At 39.0% G+C, this 15,060-nt stretch overlaps 1 long non-coding RNA gene across 9 annotated transcripts in view; it reads left to right on the forward strand.

Annotated features, from left to right (window-relative positions):
- LOC138740340 (uncharacterized) overlaps window positions 1-15,060 on the forward strand; it is a 317,539-nt gene that overhangs the window by 135,729 nt on the left and 166,750 nt on the right. Inside the window, exon 5 of one of the 9 annotated variants that reach the window (XR_011342854.1) lies at window positions 5,004-5,072. The exons of the other annotated variants lie outside the window; for them this stretch is intronic. This is a non-coding gene — a long non-coding RNA (uncharacterized lncRNA). Of the gene's footprint in view, window positions 1-5,003; window positions 5,073-15,060 lie in introns of those variants that run through there. 9 annotated transcript variants of the gene reach the window in all.

Genomic DNA, 15,060 nt, shown 5'->3' on the forward strand with positions numbered 1-15,060 from the left:
CTACGCTGCCATTATAAAGTCAAGCACATCCCATCCTCATTAGCTGTGGTTTAAAAAGATAAAAACAAGGACTCGGTAGCATGGTTGAACCCAATTTAAGGACTGGGAAATAGTCTTGGGACAGTATGTAATATCGTCCTTGAAGTTCACTTAACTAGTGATCTATCATGGACACACATCTCCTCACTTGTCAGGAAGGTGCAACATCGACCACACTTCCAGAGAAGACTGAAGTGGGCAAGCCTTCCAGCCAACATCATGTCAACCTTCCACAGGAGCTCTATCAAGAGCATCTTGACCAGCTACATCACAGTGTGGTACAGTTGCTGCAGAGAAATGGATTACAGGTCAATCCACAGGACCATAAGAGTGGCAGAGAGGATCACTGGAGTCTCCCTCCTCCATCAATGTGATCTACTGGGATTGTTGTCTGAAGAGGGCACGCAAAATCATTGAGGACCCCTTCCACTCCACACACACACACACACCATCTTTAAGGAGTGTCAGAGCCAGCACCACCAGGGTGAGGAACAGCTTCTTCCCATGGGCGGTGAGAGCGCTGAAGGACCAAAGGATCTGCTCACACTGACCATCCAAGACTCTCAAATTTACAAAACAATGTTTATTTATTCGTATATATGAATACTTATCCTGCATATGTATTTTTCATCTGAAAGTGTGTTATGTCTGGGTGTGTGTCTGCATGTTTTGCACTAAGGACCAGAGAACGCTGTTTCGTCAGATTGTACTTGGATAATCAAATGACAATAAACTTGATTTGATCTTTGGAACTTCATGCAGGTCTTCAATGCAAACTCATCATTTTTCTTAACTCATCACTCATATTAAGCACAGCTCTTCAATTTGGATTTCCCTTATCCCATGTCTACACAAAATATTGTAACAACAAATCACTTGCATGAATTCCATTTATTATTTTGGCACTAGCTCTTACTCATGGACGTAATCTTTAGATTCAGGTTTTTAAATGATTAATATGGAACAAAATAACAATGACTAGAAGAGTGTTGATGGCAAATTGACCAATAATTTTCCACATATCTTTAATATACCTTAGTATGGTCAAACGCAAAGCTTCACTGGTGGGATGACCTTTAGTTCTTTTAACAAATAACAGATGTTAAATTAAACTAGGCATTACATCAGAATGAAATACCGAAGGAGAAAGCATGTCACTTGTAAAACAATGTTTTGCTGATAGATTTGACTTTATACGGCTCTACAGGACAAGGTTCCATACATCAACTGTTGCAATATTTTTACATAGGTAGGTTAATTGTGAAGAACTGGCGTTACAGGATACTAATAAAATGGCCTTTGTTTCTACCATTATGTAATTCAATATCCAATCTGAAACCAAAGCATATAAACGTCTCCTTGTCGATTTTAAAAAAAAATTATTTTTTTTTAAATTAACTTTTGGGTAAAAAGAAATGAAATTTCTTAATGTTTTCTTCCAGTCAGCTGTTGTGTATTTCACACTGTTTGGGTCATAAAATGTCACTTAAAATTTGAAGCCTTCCCCTGATACCCATTACAGCTTCATACAATGTCTTTAGCACGCTAAAGGCTAAATGAAACTTTACGCGGTCAGGTCGACAGGAAACCAAATCGGTCAAGAGCTTTCCTCCCATGAGTCTGCTCAAATTCAGTTACGAAGTGACAAAAACAAAATCCAGTATTGCTTCCTTACCTTGATTGCACAGATGGAACAGTTCAAATTAATATATACACAATCGTGTCCAAATCAAATAAATTAATATTGTGACTTAAAGCAATTATTGATCATTTTGTGAATTATTAAAACATAAATCCAAATAACCAGTGGGGGAATGTTATTCACGACAGCATAATATTTTTATATCCCTTATTATTTTTAAATAATATTGCCAAGAGTTGTAATTAATTAAAAGACTACTACTTTAAGCACCTGATGATGTTGCCACTTTCTGTTTGAATCACAAACTGTGCCATGTGGAATTTTACCCTGCACTTGATTTTCTTTTCCAAATTCAGTGGCTCAGATAATGAAGCTGTGCATGCCTTTGTCATGAAGTGACATGTAAACTTAGCTCCACACAATTGTCAGGCAATGTCCATTTCCAACACGTTCCTGTCTATGTGTATGGCCAGCTAATCAAGATCATTTAAGGATGGACAACAAATTCTGACTTTGCTGACAGTACCCTCATTCTGTAAATAAAGTAAGTTAAAATGAACATCTCTTTCCACCATTGCTTTGTGTCTAGTGCCGACCTGCTAGTGGCAGAGGACACCTTTGACCAGAAGTGGAACCTAATTAGCTGCCAAGACAATTGGTGCATGTCAGAGATTGGGAAATCTGTAACATATGGCTCATCTCTTGACTCCATAAAGACTCTCCATCTATTATAAGGTCTGGATGTAACTGAAATCAGTCAAGTTTTTTTTCTGCCAAGGTTATGACTGATTCTGTTTGTAAATTTCAACAAAAGATAAATTTGAGTATAAAAGGTGGGCAAGTACCCCCTTACATATAGATCTAATGTTAATAAAATTAGATAACAGAAAAATATAGTCTTAAATAGTAATATTCAAATAGCAGTATCTGCATCCCAAGGAGTTGGCTCCAAAAGAATTGCCATTGGACCATTTTTAAAGTTCCTGTATTAGTTCAAATGTTTTGGTTCAGATTGAACACTAGGTGATGTGTATAATGGGCTTAATGAAGTAAACTTCCTATGTACCCACTGAGATTGGGAGGGACCAAGGAGCACGATCCTCAGTGTTCAGAAGCCTCAGAAAATCCGTAATGGAAGCCAATCATCATTAATTCCAAAGATCAGTGTAAAAATAGGAAGAATATGCAGAAAATCCAAGTGAAAAGTGATCAAACCACTGTGCTTCTGGACTGTAATTCTAAATGCCAGTGTCCATTTATAATTTGCTTGTGTTTATAGTTGCAAAATTCTTGGAAATCACAGACAATAGGGTACATTAGAGTTGACAGTAATTGACGATCTCTCAGGATGTACATGATTGATGGCTGCTGGTACAGCAGCCATCAATGAAGAGAGGCCTTGATATTTTGGCACCATAGGAGGTAACAAAAGATCTTAATGGGAGAGAAGAAGGATCCCACTAAAGGTGCTGAGCAAGGTTAGGGCTTCAGTTGATCAATATTTAAGGTTACATAGAGGGTGAGTTGGCCAGATACATCTTTCCTGCCACAGGCCACCAATAGCTCTCCTTTGGGCTTCTTTACCAATGATCTCCTTTAAAGTCTGAGGGAATTCTTCACTGCAGTTACATCGTAGGCTTAATTTTTTTTTCTCTGATTCACTAATGGGATGATGAGGTTTAGAGAACAAGTAAATAGCCAGTTTTGAAGGTATGGGTCTCCACTGTGACATCAACTTTAGCCAACGTTTGGTTCAAGATGGGAGATTGCAGGATTAGGTAGAAGATGGGAATGATACAGCTCATTGATCATTTACCATTTATACATCATTTATCATTCAAGAGTCTGAGAAGGTAGATTTAACAGAACAATGTCAGGAATACTGGTGGAGATTTGTGAGAGTAGAAAGAATGACAGTGAATCTAAGGGGAAGATATGGTATGAGCAGCTCATAAAATGTTGCCATACTCCGCCACCAGTTTGTACTCCCAGACCCATATTTCTGCAATACAAATCTCCTGAATAACAGAACTATGTGACAATTCTTGCCATAGCTGATTGTAATATTTTGGCACCCACTGGGTTTCACATTGTACTGAGAAGTGCCCTGTGGCTGGGTTCATATGTCAGCCTATTATTCAAAGGTAAAGATTATTAAATATCAAGCAGCAAGTTTTGCCAATACTTTCGAGCTTGCCTCTTAAGTTCCCAAGTTGATGTTTTTATTTTATTCAGTTTGACAAGCTTAATGCTCATTTACAATTCTAACACATTCATTGAACCACACAGTGGGATTTCTAAGGCAGTATTTGAAGTCAGAGTCCCGCTGTGATATAGCAGACTATTAACATATTATTGTGTCCAATGACTATCTCTCTCTCACACACACACACACACACACACACACACACACACACACACACACACACACACACACACACACACACACACACACACACAGATTACAACGAGTTCTACACAAGTAAAAGTGATTTATTCAGCATCCTTATGAAATGAAGAAATTTCAGTTTGTTAACACAGCAGCTGTTCCTGGGCTTCATTTGAGAAAAACAGCTTTAAAGTAAATCTCACAATTGAAAATCCTTAATGATTGGATCTTTCCTCAGACTTAGAACATTTCAGGAAACCCAGCCAACCTAAAACCTCACTGATTACTTAAACAGAGCCTCTTTGTTCATATTATCAGGCACAATAATTAAACCATATTCTGGACCTCAGCAAACACATAATTAAATTTCTTGTATGTTATTGTGCCAATGAGACAGGGAGGCATGTATTTGTTTTCGAACCAGAACCACCAGTGTCTAATATCACTGGACCAATGTAAACTTCAAATGGTAAACAAATATTGCAATATCTCATGCAAATTTTTTCAATTCCCTTTTGACACACAGAATCTTTATGAGTTGTGTATTTATCAGCAAAGCGAAAGGAAATATTTTTTCTTTAAACAAATGCAAAAATGGTAACCATGATCAATACCCAACTCTTTCTTTTATAAAGCAACATTTAAAATACTGACAACTAATTTAGAAATGGCATCAAAGTGGCTTTCATTTTCAAAGCCTACTTCTCATCTGAACCTTGAGGAACAAATTCCTGTCCTGATTTTAGCAAAGTATTGTTGCAAGTTCAAAACCATGAAACTGTTTGGTGCTAAAATTAGAAAGAGAGGGGTTTAAGTATTGTATTATTAGCTTAATGATTAAAACAATCAACTGAGATTCCCTTCTCCAAACATTTGAATACAAACAATTAGCCTTGGCTATAATTTGACATGGATTTATGCTTTGTTTTCAAGTCCAAAACGAACCTTTTGCCGGCATCACGATGGCTAGTTTTGGGAAAACTGAAACAAAGATAACCGGGACCTGGAGGTATATCTATTAGATAATTTAATGGAAATAAATGACAAATGGACCAAATATCAAATCTCATTTATCAAAATAGCACTGGTGGTAGCAAAAAAAAAATCATGATCATTTGGGCCAGAAAATGTTTTGCAAACGAGACTCTTGGAGTTTGCCAAGGTGGAATAACTGAAGAATTCAGCCACTGAAGTTGGAATTCAAGGGCCAAACCCATCGGGACCATTGCCTGAAGAGGGCGCACAAAATCAGTGACCCAGTGCGGACTCGAAAGGCCAACATGGCCTGTTTCCGCTCCGTAAATGGTTATATGGTTATGGTTATATGGAAATATCATTGCCTTTAAAATATAGTTCATTGGACAAAGAAAAGTTTCCTACACAAGGATCTCATTTTAAATAAGCTTTGAAAAAATTTCATGATAATATTCAGGCAAGCTCTCACCACATCTCTGGTGGAATTATCACAACAAGACTGTGGTTAGGATTAAAGTCCGGATATTCTGCATTTTCAACTCAATCTGTCTCAAAGAAAATCAATGTCCTGGGAAGAATACTTCTGGGTCGGGTCACTAATTGTCTAGCTCTATATATCTTCCTTTCACCATTGATTCTGCTTTTTTTTGTAGGCGCAGTCTAGGTGACAAGAAGTGTTTAACTGTTAATATTTTGTTGATGATTTGTTTGAAATGCAGCTCCTCTATCATAGTAGGGTTTTTCCTGTCAGGGTACTTGTGATAGTACAGATTCTATCACCAATGTGTATATGTACAGATGGTCGTGTAGGATGATTGTGATTGGCTGAGAGCACAGCCACGCCTACTGGCAGGTCTTAAAGGATTGCTCCTAGCCAGACCAGGTCATTCTGGACTGGTCGACCTACTTGTGATATGCTCCAATCTTTTAGTTAATAAAAGCCTTGGTTTGGATCAACAAGTCTTTGGTTCTTTCGACACCCTCTACAGTACTAAATCTCCAAAACTTGTTTTCTGAGTGTGCTGGTACCAGGAAGCATGTTCCACATCTTGGGATTCATACCAGAGGATGTATTGTTGGAAAGCCACGAATAAACCACTGGTTTAGTAGAGTTGGCCAGGTCCACATTCTAACTCTATCAATGATGGTTCTCTTAAAGCCAAATAAACCAGTTTTATTTACTTCCCATTTAACACTAATTGACATGTTGTTCTGACATAATAGCTCTGAGTTCTGTCAATTTCCTTTTATACTTTTTTGCACTTTTGGCATTTATTTCTACATCTGTGTCATTTAATTTCGTTTTTATGTAGAGAGCCCCGGGGAGAACATTGGCATTGATAATTTTCCTTCTATATGAACAAAATAAATCAAACAGCCAGCAGGGAGTGCACCTAAAGAGATGACAAAAAAAATTGAATGCACTGTTGTGTAAATACCACCTTAATTTTTAATCAGACCAAGCCCAACATTATATAGTCTATAAAGCTGAAGATTTTTAAAGAAATTCTTGATTTGATTTGACATATGTTTTTAATTTTTTGGGTAAAATATTTAAAATGCCTCTTAAATATAAAAGTTATCACTTACTTTGTTGCTTTTATTCTCCCCAAAATATATTAACTACTTCTTTGCAGTAACATACCTGTGATATGTGATTATCATGATGGCAACCGAACGATAATAACATGGCAGGAAGCCATTGACCCTTCAAGTGTGCACTTGCTTATTGTTCGAGCAATCCAATTGGACCCAGTCCCACATTCTCCCTGTCTCCCTTTAACTCTGAATTCTTTCCTATCAAACCCACATTCAATTCCCTTTTGAGCACCACAAATGATTCTGCCTCCTCTACTTGCCCAGCAGTGCACCCCAGACCTTAATCATTTACTGCTTAAAAATCATTCTGCTCGTGTTAGTTTTGGTTGTTTGACCAATCATCTTCAGTTCATGTTCCCTACTTCTTGACCCTTCTGCAAATGGGAATAGTTTCTATCAGATCCTTTTGAACATTCCTCTGTTCCAAGTTGAACAACCATAGTTTTTTGGTTTATCTAAATTACTAAAGTCCTTCATTCTTGGAATTAGATTGGTAAATTTCTTCTGTACCTTCATTGAAGCCTTTACCTCTTTCCAAAAGTCTGTGCATTCCACCATAATCCTCCAATGTGGCCAAATCAATATTTATGAAAGTTTATTTTGACTTCCTTGCCCTTGTGCCATCTACAGCCCAGGATTCTGTTGCTTTATTAAGAATTTTCTCAACACGTCCTACTGTATTAAATGAACAATACACCCAAATGTCTCTGTTGTGCAGTCCTTTCTGAAATGCTCCCTTTCATCTACATTGTTTCTTATTTTTCCCATCAAAATGTAATGCTTGAAATTTGGATGAATGTAGGCACGAATCAAACGAATCTGTTAATTTTTTTTGTTGAATTATTGAAATTTATTGTCATGCAATAAAACAGAAAATGTAACAGACAAAATTTCCTTTAGTCTGACAAAAGACCTTTTTATAATGTTAAAACAGGTTTCCTCTCTCGTTAAGACACTCCACTTACCTGCATGAAAGGCCCAAAGGTGGATTGGCTGGTCCAATGGGCTCCAGGTTCCATCTACCAAGGGTGAAAGTGTTAGAGGTGGAACGAAGTTGCTCCACCTCCTGCGTAAAAAGATTGCTGCTAAAAGCGGCTGCAAAGGGGGGAGGACTGATGATGCTGTACAAATTTTAAAATAAAAACACACAATGCTGGAGAAACTCAGTCGGTCAATCGAGTAAAAACACACAATTCTGGACCCATCTGCGAAATCAGTGCTTTCATTTCCTGACCTGTTTCATGCCACATTGGTGGTCGGTACTACTGCATTACACGCCCCAGCTTCTTCGCCTTCGGAAGCTGGCTCTGGAATCTCCTCGGGTAAAAACACCGCGCCATCCACCTTTTCCGTCCTCTGCATAAAAGGTAAATTGGCCTTTTAAAAGAATGATCAGGCAATAACGTGGCTTTTCTTTTGCATAAAAACCCCTAAAGAGTCGCCATTAGTATTGCCCGGTGCCTCTGAGAGAAAGAGAAGCAAAAGAGAGCCCCTTCAGAGTTATTGAGTGTCTGTGGATTTGCCTCCAGTGCTTCAGCAGCCACACAGACTCCATTCCATCTGTTGCTGTCCGAGCTCCAGAACCAAACCTCCAGTACAATCAGGAAGCCTTCAGCGCCTGAGATCCTTTAGTATCCCGTCTTGCCCTCAGGACCCTCTCAAATCTTGGTTCCAATACTTGGTTCCCAGTCTCCAGCAGCTTGCAGCCCATGTGGGCTGTATATAGCCCGTGTGGGTCATTAGACTGCAAGTTGCCAACAGCCTGCAATTTGTGTGGGTTCTTCAGTTGCTGAGTCCCTCATTGGCCTGCTGCTATGGTCACCATTATTGGTAAAAGGTCTTTTGTCAGACTAAAGGAAATTTTGTCTGTTACATTTTCTGTTTTATTGCATGACAATAAATTTCAATAATTCAACAAAAAAAATTAACAGTATGTTAGAGTGACTTCCACAATGAATGAGGCAATGTTGTAAAGAAAAGACTGACTATATAGAACTAATAGCACAAATCTCACTGACATGTAAATGTCCATCATTTGAACAATCATTTTCCTATTGGTTCTTTGCAAAAGATCTCACTACTCTGTAAAAATGAACGTGACAGCCCTTAGCCACAAAAATCAAGATTTTTTTCTCCCTCAAACTTGCTCTGTGTAATTTCTTTTACCATGTTTTCCTGCATAGTACAATGTTAATTCATTAGCTGTTAAGAGCTTGAGTACGTATGTTCTCACATAAATTGATGTTCAAAATATCTGCCTATGAAATTTCAATAAATTGTTGGAAATGTTCGGCAGCATCTCTGACATGAATCAGAGTTGACATTTCAAGTTAAAGGCTGATTATCAGTGCTTGAAAAGAGAGTTTCAAGTTGCAGAGAGGATGGGGGATGAATCAATAGAACAAAGGGAGTTGGGATTAGTGAGATGATCCATATGTTTACAGAACACCTGATTAATTGATGAATGATAGAAGTTAGAGGGAAAGAAAACAAAGGGACATGTTAAAGCTGTGAAAAGCAGGTTATGGCTGTCGCTGAAACCTGACACTAGAACAAGAATGCTCAAACTATCCAGCAGATTCAAGCTTCTGTCCCTTCAGCCCGAACGTGTCAGTGAGGTGTTGGGGGTCCTTTATGACTTTTTGAGGCGGAGTTCTCATAGATAATTTTAGTGGATGTAACCTGTGATGCACTTGTTTAGGCTTGCGACCTTCTGCAGTCTCTTCCATTACTGGGCATTCTAATTACCAAGCCAGTCTACAATCCATCCAGTCAGTACACTGTCCACAATGCACCTATAGAAGTTGGTTAGTGTCTTCAGAGACAAGCCAAATCTCTTCAGATGTCTTTGAAAGGATTGGCATTGGGTGCCTCGATGTCCTGGCTCAAGATGAGGATTTTTAAAATATGACCCAGGAACTTTTGTCCCATCAATGCAGACAGGTGCACACTCCCTCATTTCCCCCCTTCATAAAATTAACAATCAGCTCCTTGTTCTTGATGACGCTGAGAACAAGGACTGTTGTTCTGGCACCACCAGCTCCTTTTCTACATCAGTTGAGGGTGATCCGATTAACTCATACTGCAGACCAGATCCAGGATAATTTTGCCCTACGAGTCACCTAGAAAGAATACACCTTGGTTCATTAAGGTAAAAATCAGTAGAGATAGCAGGCTATGTCACTTCTTGTATTTGGGAATAGATCTGGTGGTCAGTAGGATTACTGCTCAAAAGGGAAAGAGCGATAAATCTGGTAACTACGAGCTAATCAGATCGGCTTCATCAGTTACTCAATTACTCAACCATTGTCGAGAACTATGCATGGGCTAAATGAAGGGGAGGGAGCACAAATCTATAAAGAACAAATCCGATCTGATTAGCTTGATTGAAGCATCAGACTAACTTTTTGAAGGTGATGCAGGTGTTATTATCAGCTAGAAATTCATTGGTAGCATTATGACAGTATCAGGGCCATTGAAATGTCGTCCTTTTGAATGAGGATGATTTTTCTAGACAGCCATTGGATAGATAGACATTTATAAAATTGGAGGCCAAGCAGACTATAAGAACTGTCTCTTAAGCAATGGTGGTGGCCATGTCATCTCTCAGACAAGTACCAATCCTTCACATTCGCAACTGTCCAGTCAGTGGGCACAGAGTTCTCCAATGCATTATAATGTGGTCTTGAAGTGTTCTGGTGAAGATGAGTCTCATGGAAGGTTTCCTCATGGCACCTTGAATAAGGACAATTTAACCTGTTGATACAACTGTTGGTGGAAGGGCCCAATTGTACATTGATAAAAAGCTGGAAATGTTAATGCCCTCTGAAAATGTTGGCCCCTTTGTGAGATGGGCTCCTGCCCGTGCATGTTGCAAAATTTCACACACTGGCTCTAATGTATGTAAGTGACAGCTGCCTCAGGATTTGATACGCGGTCAGAGTGGTGACCTATCAACAACTTTCCAAGTCCTGGTGAAGGGTTTCAGCCCAAAATGTCGATCATTCTTCTTTTGGTGCTGCTCGCCCCTTTGAATTCCTCCAGAAGACTGTATTTCATTCAGATTCCAGCATCTGCCGCCTTCTGTGTGTCTAAAATAGTGCAGCAAGTGATAAATAGGGAAACCAGTACTTTAAAAATAAAACCCTTGTAAGCTAATAATTAGAATGGAATATTGTGAGGATTGAGAGATTGTACCAGCAAGAAAGTTTGGGGGTTGATGGTGTGAAGCATGTGGGGAATCTAGAGCAAATTTTCACAACCAGTGCACAAGAATCATCCTTTCTTAATTTGCCAATCCAAGCTAAGATGGCAATGACAATGTTGCAATTGCCATTGGTGTCTCTGGCCACAGAAGCAGCAGAGTATGGTCACCCCTAATGAAATGTATATGTATGTACAGAGAATGAAGATTACTGGCAATGCACCTGCATTTGAAAACTCTGTGCCCACTGACTGCACAGATGCGAATGTGAAGGATTGGTATTTGACTGAGAGACGACATGGCCGCCACCAAGAGACAGTTCCTCACTCTGAAATACCTAATCCCCGAAGGAAAAGAAAGTAAATAAGTGGGGAAATGGGAGAGAATGAAGCTGCTGCGGACAAATAATAAAGGTATTGGGCAAATTGCGACCAATAAGCGTTCACTTATTGAAAGCTGCCAATCTGGGAAGTAGTCTTAATTTGAAGGGTAGAACAGTCTCCAGTACGAAAATGTTCTGCGGTTAACCAAATTAGGACAAAAAAAAAGCCAAACCTGTCAGTTACGGTTGTTCACCAGATCACCTCTATTTTCTGAATTACAACTGAAATAAAAATTGGGTTGAGAGTATACACAGGTCAATCATTAGCTAAATGTTAAAGATGATTTTATAGTACGAGTTCCACTGAAAACGTTAACTTCAGAAGGATCACTCATGTGGAATGATAATCCTGTTTCTCGTTGCACGGAAGTTGCCTGAACTGTTGAGTATTACAAGCATTTACTGTTTTATTTTGGATTTTCAGAAGCATTTTGCTTTTGGATTAAACTAACGGAGTGGTAGTTTTATAACTTGGCACGTTCACATCCACATTCCTGACTCTGTGATTTACATGCTATCAGCTCTGCTAATTAACCAATTATATGTGCTGATTCTACCTAAATGCCACTTCCCTTATTCCCATCACTTCAAAAATTTAAGATAATAAATAATGTCATTGAATAAATATGATCATAGTTCTTTAATGTTTCTCCTTCCAAATCCAAATGATTTGACACTCATTGAATTTTCTTCTCATTTCATATGCACAAACTGTTTGAGATGTCAGTCATTCCCCCTCAGGTAGTGTCGTGTTGGGAAGAGTCACAGAGAGACGATGAGTCTGGACACAAGTGTCACAACCACATGTAACCTTAATTAACACACAGGAGACAAATAGGGGAGAATGATAAACGGTACTCAATCACTATTTCACTTAAGCAACCATATAGACATTCACCTCTGACAATAGTGAACCTATATTCAACACGCTCACACATTTGAGTACACACACTACAAACAGGGACTCTTACACATACCCAATTCCCTATTCCAGTGGTTCTCAACTCTTTCCTTTCCACTCACATATCACTTTAAATATTCCCTATGCCATAGGTGCTCTATGATTAGTAAGGGATTACTTAAGGTGGTATGTGGGTGGAAAGAAAAAGTTTGAAAACCATTGTTTTAATTGTACCTAATTGACTCATCATGTGCACGATTTCCAAAGGAAATGGGCCAAAGACAATTTGTCTCAAGCAAAATATTTCAATAATAATTGGGTCTAGAGCAGTGATTCTCAACCTTCCGTTCCCACACACATCCCACTATAAGCAATCCCTTACTAATCACAGAGCACAGTTGGCATTGGGAATACTTAAAGTGGGATGTGAGTAGAAAGAAAAAAGTTGAGAACCACTGCCCTATACCAACAGGGGTGTGGCTTTATGCAAGTATTGACCTATCACAATACTATGGCTCAGCTTCAGTGTAGTGCACACCTTACTCGCGCCACTTCCAGCATTGTCCACAATAGCGACCTGGAGTGGAACAATGTCCAGGGCTTGGCCCACAAGGCAGAGAGAAGAATGTGCTGTGGGTTGGTATTATCTACAGTGTTAAATTGTGCTTTTAGCCAATAATGACCCTAGGTGATTTAAATTAGCCAACAGTAAGGTGTGCATTAAGGACCTTGATTGACAGGTGATGTGACTTCTGAATAAATTTCAGAGTGGAGGACATGTGACCATCTGCAATACACACATTCCACAAAGGCAGGTAGATCACATGTCCTCCAAACACAACAGGTTATGCACTCCAGATTCCAATCAGTTCAAGCACACGTGCCTAGGTAGAGTGAAAAGGCTTGTTTTACGTGCTATCCAGCAAGTCTACCCATACTGGAAAATAAAACACAACACAAAGAGTAGAGTTACAGTGGTGAGAGATCAGTTCAAATGGAATAATGGCAATATTATTTTACTGAAGAGAGGTTCATTCATTTGTCTGATTGTAATGGGAAAGAAATTGTCCTTGAATCTGATGGTGTGCGATTTCATATTAATGAATTTTCTTCCCTATAGGAGAAGGGAAAAGAGAAAGTGTTTGGGGAGGGATAAGTCTTGCTTTTCCAAAGTGTAGATGGAAATCACACTCAAGCTGAAAAGAACTCTTGTTTAGGTAGCCACTAAACCTTCTGTCCCAATGGCCTCTGTTTTTATGTATCTTTGGTATGCAAAAAAATTTTTTTCACTAGCTATCCTATTGGTGATATTCATAATTTTGTAGATCTCTATCAGATGCCCCCCTCAGCCTCCTCTCTTCAAAGGAAAACAAACCTACCTACGTAGTATCTCACAATGGAAATGTTCCATCCTAGGTAATATGCCAATGAATCTCTTCTCCAGTGGAATCATGGCCCCTCCTATAATCAGGCAGAGAACCCCATGCAGTTGAGGCCTAACCAATGTTTTGTAAAAGTGAACTATGACCCTCTTGCAAAGCTAGGCTGACTATTTTTGTATAATCCCTGCCTTTCCAAGTCTACATTCGTGTTACCTTCTGATTTTTTTTAGTCACTTTCCTCAACTGATGTTCAGCTTAAACTTCTGACTTATCCTTGCTGTCCTTCTTGAATAAAAGCACTGCATTTTAATATTGCTGACCTATTGGAGCTATAAGATGTACACAGCCCTCTTATTGGAGCTGTAAGATGTACGCAGCCCTCTTATTGGAGCTGTAAGAGGTACGCAGCCCTCTTATTGGAGCTGTAAGATGTACGCAGCCCTCTTATTGGAGCTGTAAGATGTACGCAGCCCTCTTATTGGAGCTGTAAGATGTACGCAGCCCTCTTATTGGAGCTGTAAGATGTACGCAGCCCTCTTATTGGAGCTGTAAGATGTACGCAGCCCTCTAATTGGAGCTGTAAGACAGCCCTCTTATTGGAGCTGTAAGATGTACGCAGCCCTCTTATTGGAGCTGTAAGATGTACGCAGCCCTCTTATTGGAGCTGTAAGATGTACGCAGCCCTCTTATTGGAGCTGTAAGATGTACGCAGCCCTCTTATTGGAGCTGTAAGATGTACGCAGCCCTCTTATTGACATTTTCTTATATTTATAAAATGAGGAAGGAACGTAAAATTCTTATTTTCATTTGTTAAACATAATAGAGGATTAAAACTTTAAAATTAAGTGTTTTTTTTAAACTAAAAAATGGATAAATCAACTTCGAAATTAAGGCAACCGAGAAAAAAAAAGTGAAGAAGTTTCTACGTCATGAAGAAAGCCTCTACTTCCTCAGGAGTTTGCGGAGGAGCTAGTGGAGTTATTCAAGTGAACCGGTACGGACTTGAAGGGCCGACATGGCCTGTTTCCGTGCTGTAAACGGTTATATGGCTAAATTTGTTGTTCATAGTTATTTTCCAACTCGTCTGAAACCAAAAAAGATGAAAAAAACCTCTCTCAGAGCCCCAGCAATCTGTAGTTGCCTGGGATAGATTTCATTAGATCTGGGAATTTATTTACTCAGTGAAACATCTAAAGCCTTCCTCCTTTTCACAATGACAAACAAAAAAAAACAAAAGCTGGAAATCTGAAGTAAAGACAGAAAGTGTTGGAAATACTCATCAGTACAGGCAGCAACTGTGGGAACAAACTTGGACTTACTGTTTCAGGTCAATGAGCACTATCGTGACATCTTCTGGAATTCCATTGTTTCCCTCTCTGATTTTTCCAAACATAAAGTAAGGTTCGCACCACATATCTGTGACAAACTTTCAATATGATACATAGTTATACCAGAAATTCACTTCATTATAGCTAAGCTTTTAGTTCCAAATTCATTGCCTTGAATAACTCCAGTAGTTTTGCAATTCTTGAGATCTTGAATAACTC

The sequence above is a fragment of the Narcine bancroftii genome, chromosome 8, assembly GCF_036971445.1.
Source record: "Narcine bancroftii isolate sNarBan1 chromosome 8, sNarBan1.hap1, whole genome shotgun sequence".
In the NCBI taxonomy this organism is placed as follows: Eukaryota; Metazoa; Chordata; class Chondrichthyes; order Torpediniformes; family Narcinidae; genus Narcine; species Narcine bancroftii.